General features: G+C 42.4%; 1 protein-coding gene across 6 annotated transcripts in view; it reads left to right on the forward strand.

The window, feature by feature from the left end:
• Positions 1-12,303, forward strand: part of JADE2 (jade family PHD finger 2) — a 196,641-nt gene that overhangs the window by 32,310 nt on the left and 152,028 nt on the right. The gene's annotated exons all lie outside the window — the stretch shown is intronic.

A 12,303-nucleotide genomic window follows, 5' to 3' on the forward strand; every position in this document is an offset into this window, starting at 1 on the left:
GAACCTGAGATGATGGCTAGTGCCTTTTCTCTCCAATTAATCACTAAAGAAAGCTGGATCTGGCACAAGGAACTGCAGAATTCATGCAAAATTTGCTCCAGTATTTTAATTATTTTAAGAAAACGTTTTGTATATGGAATGATCTATTGCATGGGTCCCCAACCCTAGGTCATGTATCGGTACCGATCCATGACTTCTTAGGAAATGGGCTGCACAGCTGGAGGTGAGCGGTGGGTGAGCAAAACTGAACCATTCCCTCCCCCCCCCCCCCCGGTCCATGGAAAAATTGTCTTTCATGAAACCAGTCCTTGATGCCAAAAAGGGGACCGCTGATTTATTGAACTGATCATAAGCAATCGGGAGACTTCTAGATGAAGGAAATGGGTGTGTAAAAGAAATCATTTATAGGATTGCAGAGTTTAAAATGCATTATTACATGCTGACTCTGCTGACTGCCAGGAGTTTGATCTTGACCGACTTAAGACTGACTCGATCTTCCATCCTTCTAAAGATGTTTACTCTGTAAACCACTATGAAGTGGTATATAAATCTAAATGTTATTGCTATTTATGTAGAGGTCTTTAAAATGTATTTGAGAGAACTGACATCCTAGAAGAAGCTCTCACAGCAGCTTCTCTCAGCTCCATTCACTATTTGACTACAGTATCTTGATGAGCATTCTTCCCAGACCCCAGTTTAGAGCTATTGTGTGCTTTACCGCAAAATATCAATATGGCGCACACTGATCCACCAATGCTATCAGACATCTGAAGACAGAAGAACAAACATGGAACAAAAGAAGCGAGGCCTCCGCAAAGCCAGAGCTGCAACAATGGTGCCTACACGTGTCTGCCTGACATGTGGTAGAATGTTTCATGCCCATATAGGCCTTACTAGCCAACTGCGGACACATCATGGACAGCCCACAACCTGTTAGACGTCAAGGTCCTCTTAGAACACGATGGACGAACATATATGTGTCTGAGTAACATCAATAACTTCCCTTGTATTTTATTAGTTTATGTCAGGTAAGAAAGACCCACATGTGAAGGTTCAATTAAACTAATTTACTGCTAAGAGCCTATATGCTGGGATCTTCCCAACTAAGGGCTAGTCCAGAGGTGGTATTCAGCAAGTTCTGATCAGTTCTGGAGAACCAGTAGCAGAAATTTTGAGTAGTTTGGAGAACGGGTAAATATCATCTCCGACTGGCCCCGCCCCCATCTATTTTCTGCCTCCCGAGTCCTAACTGATTGGGAGGGAATGGGGATTTTACAGTATCCTTCCCCTGCCACGCCCACCAAGCCATGCCACACCCACAGAATAAAATTTTGTTATCTTACAATTTACCCAGCTGCCTTTCTGAAGTAAACAGACAGCTCTCAAAGCAGGATGCAACAATGACAATTCAAGATTCCGCTTAAACTTTGAGGTGAAAATTTGGACAATATACTTCTGTCTTCTGAAACTATATAAGGAATAGGAAGTGGGGAAAATTATAGGGAAGTGCTGTTTGTGGGTTGCCATCCACTTACAAGCTGTGAAGTGATCTCCAGATGCACAAACATGTAGTGCTGGCCCCAAGATATTTGTTTGCCTGAAGTAGATCTCAAACGCCTCCTCATTTTTTCTAATTGGAGGCATTTTTGGAAGTATTGTTGCATCATTCAAGCAATAGTAGCTGACATTATTTCAACCTTCTAAAAATGAGTTTGGTATCATGTCTCTGACAATATCTGCCCATTCTGACCATTTCAGCATGTTTCAGGTTCTGTTTATCTAATAACAGCAGTAATAATAATTTATTAGATTTCAATTCCATCCAACTCCTAGTGGCTTCAGGTGGCTCACAGCAATCAAACCAATTATAAAAAAAGATAAAACGATGGCAAGTGTGATGAAGCGAGAGGTCTCACTCTCCTTTCACACTATTTGGATGAAGATCTAAGTCTTCTTTTAAATAGCATTGGAATGGGGATATCTGGCTGTCAGGGGGAACTTTGTTCCAAAGGACAGGTGCTGCTTCAGCGATGGTGTATTTCTGAGATCATTGATCTACTAAAGCAGCCCCTCTCCAACCATGTTTGAGGCCTAGACTGGGAAAGATTGGTTTAAGGGCAGTTTTACTCGTTACTGCAACATATTATGAACTTTTTGAAAAAGAAAAGTATCTTTGAGACTGCAAGTAATCCTCGCTTAGCGGCCAGTCACTTAATGACTGGTTACGGTTATGACAAGCCTCCCCAGAGGTACTTAATGACCCAGGCCAGAGGTTCTGATGCCACACGCACACACCAGTCACATGATCACATTTTGAGTGGTTGGCAACCAGGTCACTTTTATGGCCATTTGCAGTGTTCCATGGTCACATAAATACAATTTTCAGTGTTTACTTCTGTACTCTAACAAAAAATGTCCATTGAAGAAAATAGGTTCCTTTAACAATTGTGGTGTTTACTTAAAGATGTCTGCAAAACAGATGATAAAATCAGGTGCAGACATGTGGTGGCCTACTTAAGGACAACTATGAATTATGACTGTAAGTGTGGGCTCAGTTACAGGCACTATTTAAATGCACACCTAGTTTGCATATTTCTGACCATTTCAGAAATAGGTCGATATTGAAAAAGAATGCACCGACTTTGGTTAATGGTTTATGACATAATGTATGCACATCAAAGTCAGCTGCAGTAAATAAAGTGAGAAAATCTGCATGTTTCAATCCAAGCTTAGTAGTAATGCTCTGCACTATTCCTGTCATGAGCAGCTTGTTTTAAGAGGATGGTTAGTTATATGCATTTTTCCAGGCTTCTAGCAAGCATATGACACATAAACATCCAACACAAACCTCTAGGGGGATGAGATGAATCACTCATCACAGGCTGAAGGAGTTTGGCTCTTTTAACTACTTCTCGGGGTTGGGCAGCGGTTTCCTCTGGTCATCTGAGGTGTCAGTCGTCATGTCTCTAGGAAATACAATTTCTTGGAATCATGTTCCAGAAACTGCAGAGTAGGAGAACATAAAACTATTGCTGTTCCTTAATAATGCAGTCTGAGGACATTTATTTTGTAGTTCATGGAAAGACCTGCTTCTTCATGCTGAACCTAAAAAACCCTAATATTTTAAATGCGTTTATTTATTGTTTTTCTTTCATTCATTCATTCATTCATTCATTCATTCATTCATTCATTCCTGTAGCCACCCATTTCAAACAAGTGACTCTGGTTGGCTTATTGCTGTAGATCACACAAGAACATGTTATAAGTGCATGCACAGTGCTTTTTTTAACATTGGCAAAAATAGTAGAAATAATATTTATCTTTATTTCTTTAATTTTGGAAATTGTCCAATTACCTAACAATAAATAATGAAATTACCTAATAAACAATTGCAACTTAACAGCTCATGCATATAGGTTGCATTATGTATACCAAGTATACACCAATGTACACCAAGTTTACTTAATAAAGGAAGTATTTGTGGAATGATTCTCTTCAAGTTAGACATTATTCCCAAGAGATTTTGAATTTTCAGGTGGAGATTTTTGATATGCATGTATGAATGTGCATAGGTTCAAATCCTTTATTCTAGTTAAGCTACATTTGTTCTGTTTCTGGAATGAAAATTAAGATCCAAGCCATTTGTTTAAAACCCTTATAAAACTATAAAGCAAGAACAGTATTATTTTATCTTCCTATTACCATGGAGTTGGAAGGAACCATTGGAATCATCTACTCCAGTCCTCTGCTGTGCAAACCAATTGAACTATGCTCAGAGATGGAGAGTCACTTCTTCTGTAGATAGACCTTTTCACTGTCATACAGTTCATGCCATCAGGAAGGTTTTCTTTATATGTAAATGAAATAAATAATGCAACTTATATTCATTATTTCTTATCGCAAAATAACAATGCAAAATTTTTCTTGACTATCTTTCCTATTGCATGGTTCACCTCAACTACTGATATGAGATTTCCCCTTTAGTCTTCCTTTCTCTAGATGGGACATGCCACATTCCTTCAACTTGTCCTCTGATTAATACAATCTTTTTTTACTTACTGTAACCTGTCCATATTCTTATGGAAATGTGGTACCCAGAATCATACACAATACTTCAGAGGTGATCACAACAAAGAATAGAGAATAGTATGGATGTTATGCATCTGTGATGCAGCACATCTAATGTAACAGAACTTGTTAGTTCGTCTAACAGCTTTGGGACCTGGGAATTTGAAGGCATTCAGATTAGCCAAATCTTTTATCATTTCTTTGCTGACCTGCACTCTTCTCGGTTTCAGTTTTGTCTAGTCTGTGCTGCTTAAATCATCATTTCCTTTGTATGCAAATAAAGATAGGGCAAAGTAAGAGTTGAGTTCCTCTGCTTTCTCTTGGTCACTTGTTAAAATGTCTCCTTTTGGATTAAATATCATCCCATTGTCTTGTTTTTCTTTCTTTTCCTGGCATATTTGAAGAAGCATTCTTGCTGATTTTGCCTTTCTCACTAATCTTAGCTCATCTTCTTTCATGGCTTTTTCAGGCTTCAGTTATCTGCTTTAATAAATATTCATCTGCTACTTTAATGGGTTAATGGTCTGTAGCAGATACCTAGCAAGATATCTCTTCCCTCAGCTTGGCCTTTATCTTATCAGATTCTTTCAACACTTCTGTTAACCATGAATCTAGTAAAACTCTGTACTAGTAAGTTTATTCTTGATAGAATATGCCATTGTCTCTCTTGTTCCTCTGTTCCTCTGAAACAAGTGGAGCCATCCAGTCCAATATTCCATAACTGAGTGTCATTCCACTATGTTTCTTTAATCTCTAGTAAATTATACTTTCATTTCTGCCTCATGGCATTCGGCTAATCTAGTATATTATTCCTGATTTGTGTATCAATGAAGATATTTAAAATGATGGGTTGAACGCCCTCCTCTTTCCTTTATGCTTGTGTTTTCTTTGTTTCAAACTAGTAATTTCCAAAATATTTTGCTTTGTTGCTCTATTCAAACCATTAATTGCTAATTAGTTATTCACCAGTGGTTTTACAAATCCTACTTCCTTGTATTCTAGTTTAAAGGTGCTTTTTCAGGAGGCAACTGAACTTTCTTGTTTTTCGTATGTTGTATCCCTCTCCCTCTGTTGAGGGAGGGCTGTTCAATTTTGAAATAGATGGCCCATTACCCAATTAGGTAACATCAAAATTGAACAGTCCTCCCTCAACAGAGGGGGAGAGATACATCATCATCTGTCTCCGGTCAACAACACAGTCCTTTTACCAGTTCCAAGAAGGCTACACACCCATTTGCACTATTCAGGTGACTTAGGACATAGGTAAACCTCCAGGTCTCTTCAATGATAATGCAAATGACTAGCTGTCTGCAAGGAATATAAATCTTTCCATTCCCTGCCATCCAGTCAGAGCTGAAGAAGTTTCTTGGAAAAAATTCTTCAAAGAAAACCCACAAAGTCCAGACCCAGTGCAAAAGCACATTTGCGACAACCATGACCTGGATGATTGAGAATCTTCATAGATACTCTGGTTTAAAGCTATTCTGATCAGGTTAGCTACCTGTTACCCAGATACATACTGTCTCTCCTTAGAAATTAATTCCACTTCTGCAAACCGCTCTTCTTGATTTTTCTACTAGTGTTGAAAAAAATGAAACCTGTATTGATTACACAAATGTTGCATTGAAGAGTTCACCGATCCTTCCTTCCTTTTGCTGGCCTTTTGTCTTCAACATAAAATATTGACACCAACTGAGCCCTCACTACCCTCCTTCTAAGGAAACATAACTTGTGCCCATTGGAATAGTAGGAAGTTTGTATAATCAGTGGGTGTGATATGCCTAATCATTTTTTACCTCATATCTCAGATTTGTGCTCCTAGAAGATAGCATGTTAAGAAAGATGGATGACAGAGAGACATTTCTATGGCTTTCAAGATGAAGTTGCCTACAAAGCAACCTCTTTTTCTGCTTATTGGTGATTGGATGACTCCACTTGGATTAGATCAGGGGTAGTCAAGCTTTTTATACCTACCGCCCACTTTTGTATCTCTGTTAGTAGTAAAATTTTCTAACCGCCGACCGGTTCCACAGTAAAGGTGATTTATAAAATTTATAAACCAGAGTTACAGCAAACCCCTACCGCCCAGCATGAAAGCTGGAACGCCCACTAGTGGGCGGTAGGGACCAGGTTGACTACCACTGGATTAGATGATAGAACCAATTGTTGGATTCTATAGTTCTGTCATGTTGTAGAAGGTCTCCTGGTTGTAATTGGTTGCTGTGGTCTGGGAAATATTTTTTTATGTGATAATTTAGGTTCTTGTGGTGATATATTGCCATCTGCTTTCCTTCTCATCCTTTGATTAGGTTATATAAGCTCTCCTGGTGAATAAGAGCATACACACTATTCAAGAAATCTTCACTGAGATGATTGAAGTGTAGGGCTTCCAGATCACCAGTCTTTGCTTTCAGAAATATCTTGCTAATAGTTTAAGATGAGGTGTATTTTGTTGTAAGAGAAGAGGTAATGCATCTATGGCAGGTAACTGAAAGAACATGATGCATTCTGTATGATGTGGAAGAAAATTTAAAAATGCTGGCTGTAGCTGGTCAGATGTAGTCTAACTCCTCTTCTGCTTGTGATGATTTCTGCTTCCTTCCTAACATGCAGCAGGAATGCAGTGTTGCACATATCAGGGTGAGGAATGACAGTTCCTTAAAGCAAGTAGTAGGTTTATGACATAGGTGACAATACCTATTGAGAATTTTCTATTAAAACATATTGCATTTGTTTCCAGGATCACTCACTACTGGGGTTAAAAGAGTTATAATAATCATGCAGAGCATGGCAACAAGAGCATAGATTCTGGAATGCTTGCTATGAAGATTAGGTAGACCTTGATTTAGTATTTAGTATTTAGTATTTATTAAAATTTATAGGCCGCCCTTTTCCCTGAGGGGACTCAGGGCGGCTTACAATCACAAGGGAGGGGGGTGCAGTATCAAAAAAACAAAACAAAAAGTGACAAAGAAAAATAATAAAACGCAACTTTCGTTCAGCAATCAAACACTCGGGCGGGTGAATTGGGAACCTATCCCCAGGCCTGCTGGGAGAGCCAGATCTTGAGGGCTGCGCGGAAGGTCTGGATGGTAGTGAGGGTACGGATCTCAACGGGGAGATCGTTCCACAGGGTCGGAGCTGCAACAGAAAAGGCTCTCCTCCGTGTGGTCGCCAGTCGGCATTGACTGGCAGATGGGATTCGGAGGAGGCCCAGTCTGTGCGTTCTAATTGGTCGAAGGGAGGTAATCGGCAGAAGGCGGTCTCTCAAGTACCCAGATCCACTACCATGGAGTGCTTTAAAGGTGGTCATCAGTACCCTGAAGCGCACCCGGAGACCAACAGGTAGCCAGTGCAGCTCGCGGAGGACGTGTGTAACGTGGGCGAACCGCGGTGCGCCCACTATCACTCGCGCGGCTGCATTCTGGACTAACTGTAGTCGCCGGATGCACTTCAAGGGCAACCCCATGTAGAGCCCATTGCAGTATTCCAGCCTAGAGATCACAAGGGCTCGAGTGACTGTTGTGAGAGCCTCCCGATCTAGGTAGGGCCGCAACTGGCGGACCAGGCGAACCTGGGCAAATGCCCCCCTGGTCACAGCTGACAGCTGGTGGTCAAAAGTCAGCTGTGGGTCCAGGAGGACTCCTAAGTTGCGGACCCTATCTGAGGGGTATAAAATTTGACCCCCCAGCCTAAGTGTTGGTACATTAGTCAAATTATTGGGAGGGAAGCACAACAGCCACTCGGTCTTGTCCGGGTTGAGTACCAGTTTGTTAGCACTCATCCAGTTCTTAACGGCCTCTAGACCCTGGTTCATCATGTCCACCGCTTCATTGAGTTGGCACGGGGCGGACAGATACAGTTGCGTATCGTCCGCATATTGGTGGTATTTTATCCCGTGCCTCCGAATGATCTCGCCCAGCGGTTTCATGTATATGTTAAATAGTAGGGGGGATAAGACCGAACCCTGCGGCACCCCACATGTTAGGGGCCTCAGGGACGATCTCTGCCCCCCGACTAACACCGACTGCGACCTGTCCGAGAGGTAGGAGGAGAACCACTGCAAAACAGTGCCTCCCACTCCCACCTCCCGCAGTCGTCGCAGAAGGATACCATGGTCGATGGTATCGAAAGCCGCTGAGAGATCAAGGAGAACCAGGATGGACGCATAGCCTCCATCTCTGGCCCTCCAGAGATCATCGGTCAATGCGACCAAAGCGGTTTCTGTGCTGTAACCAGGTCTGAAGCCAGACTGGAAGGGGTCAAGATAACTAGCTTCCTCCAAGGCCCGTTGAAGCTGGAAGGCCACCACCTTCTCAACAACCTTCCCGAAAAAGGGGAGGTTGGAGACAGGACGAAAGTTGTTTAAAATGGCTGGATCCAAGGATGGTTTCTTCAGGAGGGGTCTCACCACCGCCGTTTTAAGTACGGCGGGGAAGTGCCCCTCCCGAAGGGAGGCGGTCACGACCGCCTGGATCCAGCCATGTGTCACCTCCCTGCTGTTGGCAACCAGCCAGGAGGGACACGGGTCCAGAATACAGGTGGAGGCACTTACAGCTCGAATGGCCTTGTCCACATCCCCAGAGGCAACATCCTGGAACTCAACCCAGAGATGATTTGCCAAGTGGTCCTCCTGTGTCTCGGCTGGATCTACTGCGGTGGAGTCCAAGTCCGATCGAAACCGAGCTACTTTGTCCGCCAAGAATTGAGCATAGTCCTCAGCCCTACCCTGCAAGGGGTCTCCCGCATCCCTCCTGTTAAGGAGGGAGCGGGTTATCCTAAACAGGGCGGCTGGGCGTGACTCGGCGGACGCAACCAAGGCAGAAATGTATGATCTTTTGGCAGTTCTTAATGCTCGGACATAGTCCTTGGTGCAGGTAGTTAGAAGCGCTCGGTTCGCCTCGGACTTATCGGACCTCCACAGGTGCTCTAGGCATCTCCTCCGGCGTTTCCTCTCCCGGAGCTCCTCAGTAAACCAAGGAGGCCTCCGGGATCTACTGACCCGGAGGGGCCGTAGTGGCGCAATCCGATCAAGAGACTCCGCCGCCGCCGAATACCAGGCGGCAACCAGAGTCTCCGTCGAACTGTGGGCGAGAGTATCAGGAATGACCCCAAGCTCCGTCTGGAACCTCAACGGGTCCATAAGTCGCCTGGGGCGGAACCACCTGGTCGGTTCCTCCTCCCTACGGTGGGGGTTTGGCCTCCGGAAGTCAAGCCTCAGTAGGCAGTGGTCTGACCACGACAGGGGTATGATCTCATTACCCCTCAGACCAAGATCACACATCCACTGCTCCGAGAGGAATACGAGGTCGAGCATGTGACCCGCTGCATGGGTTGGGCCCCGAATTACCTGGGTCAAGCCCATGGCTGTCATGGAAGCCATGAACTCCTGCGCCCCATCAGAGCGTTCACCGAGCGATGGCAAATTGAAGTCCCCCAGAACTATAAGCCTGGGGAACTCAACTGCCAGCTCGGCTACTGACTCGAGGAGCGAGGGGAGGGATGCTGCAACGCAGTTGGGAGGCAGGTACGTTAGCAGCAAACCCACTTGACCCTTGATCCCTTTTATAAGTTGTATTCTATAGTTCTGAAGTTCAAACATCATATATGGCAGTAGTTTCCTTAGTAGGTGATGAGCTTTGCTAGAATGTTCTGATTCCATCTTGCAACTGAGATGCCATTTGTGATACTTCCATCATTATAAACAGGGAAGAAGAAACAAGGAGCTGCCATAGTCATACTCCACTCAGTATCAAGGATGCAGCTATAAAGGTGATCAACAGTATTTAGTATCTGGGGGTGCAGATAACTAACAATCTGAACTGGCCTCTCCACACGTCATCCTTAGTGAATGTGCAAACCAGCATATGCATTCCTACATTGGATGAGCTCATCTTTCTCCTTCTGTCCGAGACTGAGAGCGTTTTAACAAAATGCATCACTATTTGGTTTGGTGATAGCAGTGCCTCAGATAGAAAGTCCATTCAGAGAGTAGTAAGGACAGCCGAGAAGATTATAGGAAGCTCGTTTCCTGTTATTCAGGATACTCCTTATAAGCACTATGTGCTTAAAGCTCAAATCATTGTTAGAGATCCACACACCCACTTTACAGTCTGTTTCTGTTGCTCCTCTCTGGGAGGAGGTTTCAAAATACCTATAGTAGGAGTACTAGATTCTATAACAGCGTTGTTCCCTATGCCATCATCTGGTAATCTCTTAAGATTTTCTCACCATGTACACGTATACATCCAAACTAGACCGTGTTGTTTCTCTGTGTCATATACATGTGGGTATATGCATAATTTTGTATTTATTTATTTTATGTTTATGTAGTGTATATGGGAGGTAGTGACCCTTTGAGAGCTGTATGCAATGAAATTTCATTTTAATGTATGCCGATCAGTGTATATTCAAAGTGACAATAAAGTTATTCTAAGTCTAAGTTCTAAAAGGTTACATAATCACTACCTATGTCAAAGGTGTTGCTTATTGTGAAAGACTGTGAGAAATGATTAATTATAAGCATTGCTGTAGAACTGGAAAAACTAGATGCTTACCTAATGAGTGGGTGGAGAGAACCATATTAACTTATTTGTAAACACTGATTTTATTGTATCAATGTTAGGTTAGACAGAAAGAATTTATTATTGGTGATGATTTCCAATTCTTCTCTGGTGTGTCATCAATTCTTTAGAGGCCTTGGGCCTTTTTGCTTCTTGCCACAATACAAAAATATTCTGGTTTTGTTTGTTTGTTTAATTTAAAGCATTTATAAGGTTATCTAACTCAATCAGTATGACTATGGGAAATGTATAAATCAATGAACAAAGACACTAAAATCAAAATAAACAATGCCAGCTGAAAAGAGATACAGCAATTAATCACTTCCTTTTCACCATTTTTTTATGGCTAGCAGTTGATTCAGTTCTACTCTAGAAGATACAAATTACCATATTTTTCAGAGTATAAGATGCACCGGAGTATGACACACCAAGATTTTGAAGAGGCAAATTAAAAAAAAAGTAGGTAGGTAGATAGAGTGATAGAGGGAGAGAAAGAGAAAGAAATACAGTAGGTAGGTAGGTAGAGAGAGTAGTTAGGTAGGTAGGTAGATAAAGGGATATATATAGAGAAAAAGAGATAGATAGAGAAATAAAGTAGGTAGGTAGGGAGAGAGAGTGTAGGTAGGTAGAGGGATAGAGAGAGAGAAATAGAAAGAGATGTATATATAGAGAAATACAGTAGATAGGTAGGGAGAGAGTAGGTAGGGAGGTAGATAGGGAGGTAGGTAGAGAGGGATAGAGAGAGAGAGAAATACAGTAGATAGGTAGGGAGAGAGAGTGTGTAGTAGGTAGGTAGGTAGAGGGACAGAGAGAGAAATAGAAAGAGAGAGAGAAATACAGTAGATAGGTAGGGAGAGAGAGAGAGAGTAGGTAGGTAGGTAGGTAGGTAGATGGATAGAGCGAGAGAGATAAATATAGTAGGTAGGTAGGGAGAGAGAGTAGGTAGGTAGGTAGATGTTTCCAGATGTATTTATCCATGTGCTGGAGAAGGAAATCGCTGACAATCTGCAGCACCTAAAACTTTGTTTCTGCTGGCACAGCACTTGATCAATGTAATTCTAATCATCAGTTAAAGAGCTTTCCAAAAGGGGGGGGGGGAGTTTTTTTTCACTCTGCAAACCTCTCCAAAATGGCCCACTTTTCACAAAAATGGACCCTTTTTTTAAAAAAAAAGGCATGAATAGCCTGGGGGGGGGGCTTGCAGAATGCTCCGGGGGGGGGGCAAAAATGAGCAAAAAATGGCCCGTTTTTCACCAAAACGGGCCCATTTTTTGTCAAAAAAATTGCATGCATAGCCTTATGGAGGCTTATAGAGTACTGCTGGGGGCTGGGGGGGGGAAGGCCTGTTTTCTGCTCATTTCTTCCCTCCCCAGCCACCAGGAGCTCTCTGAAAGCCTCCATAAGGCTTGCATGGCGATTTTAGTGAAGGGGCAGGGCTTCGGGAGGCAAAAAAATGTTGTATTCGATGTGTATAAGACGCACCCAGATTTTCAGTCTCTTTTTTTGAGGAAAAAAGGTGCGTCTTATACTCCAAAAACACAGTATTCCAATACAGATTTATTGTGGGATTCTCTTTACTTTAGTTCCATACCAAATTATTTGATCACTTTTATTTTTTTATTATTATTATTTTTAATGTAGGTTTTGTTTTAACCTTTAACAACTTAAGCTC

Source organism: Thamnophis elegans, chromosome 2 (assembly GCF_009769535.1).
Source record: "Thamnophis elegans isolate rThaEle1 chromosome 2, rThaEle1.pri, whole genome shotgun sequence".
NCBI classification, from domain to species: Eukaryota; Metazoa; Chordata; class Lepidosauria; order Squamata; family Colubridae; genus Thamnophis; species Thamnophis elegans.